The following is a 214-nucleotide window of genomic DNA, read 5'->3' on the forward strand; positions in this document are numbered from 1 at the left end:
CCCCCCCAATAAAAAAAAATCTGTCTCTCGCCCAAAGCTAATCACCTCGTGCAAAATTCCGATCATGAAAAGGGAAAAAAATATAATTACATCCTGGAAGATTGACAACAACAGCAGATAATGAGATGAACGCACCTTGGCTCTATTATAGACTAGGGGTAATGTAATTATTAAAGCAATATGACCTCTGAGTAATTTGATCACTAAGTGTCTG

This window comes from Penaeus monodon, chromosome 28, assembly GCF_015228065.2.
Source record: "Penaeus monodon isolate SGIC_2016 chromosome 28, NSTDA_Pmon_1, whole genome shotgun sequence".
Classification (NCBI taxonomy): domain Eukaryota; kingdom Metazoa; phylum Arthropoda; class Malacostraca; order Decapoda; family Penaeidae; genus Penaeus; species Penaeus monodon.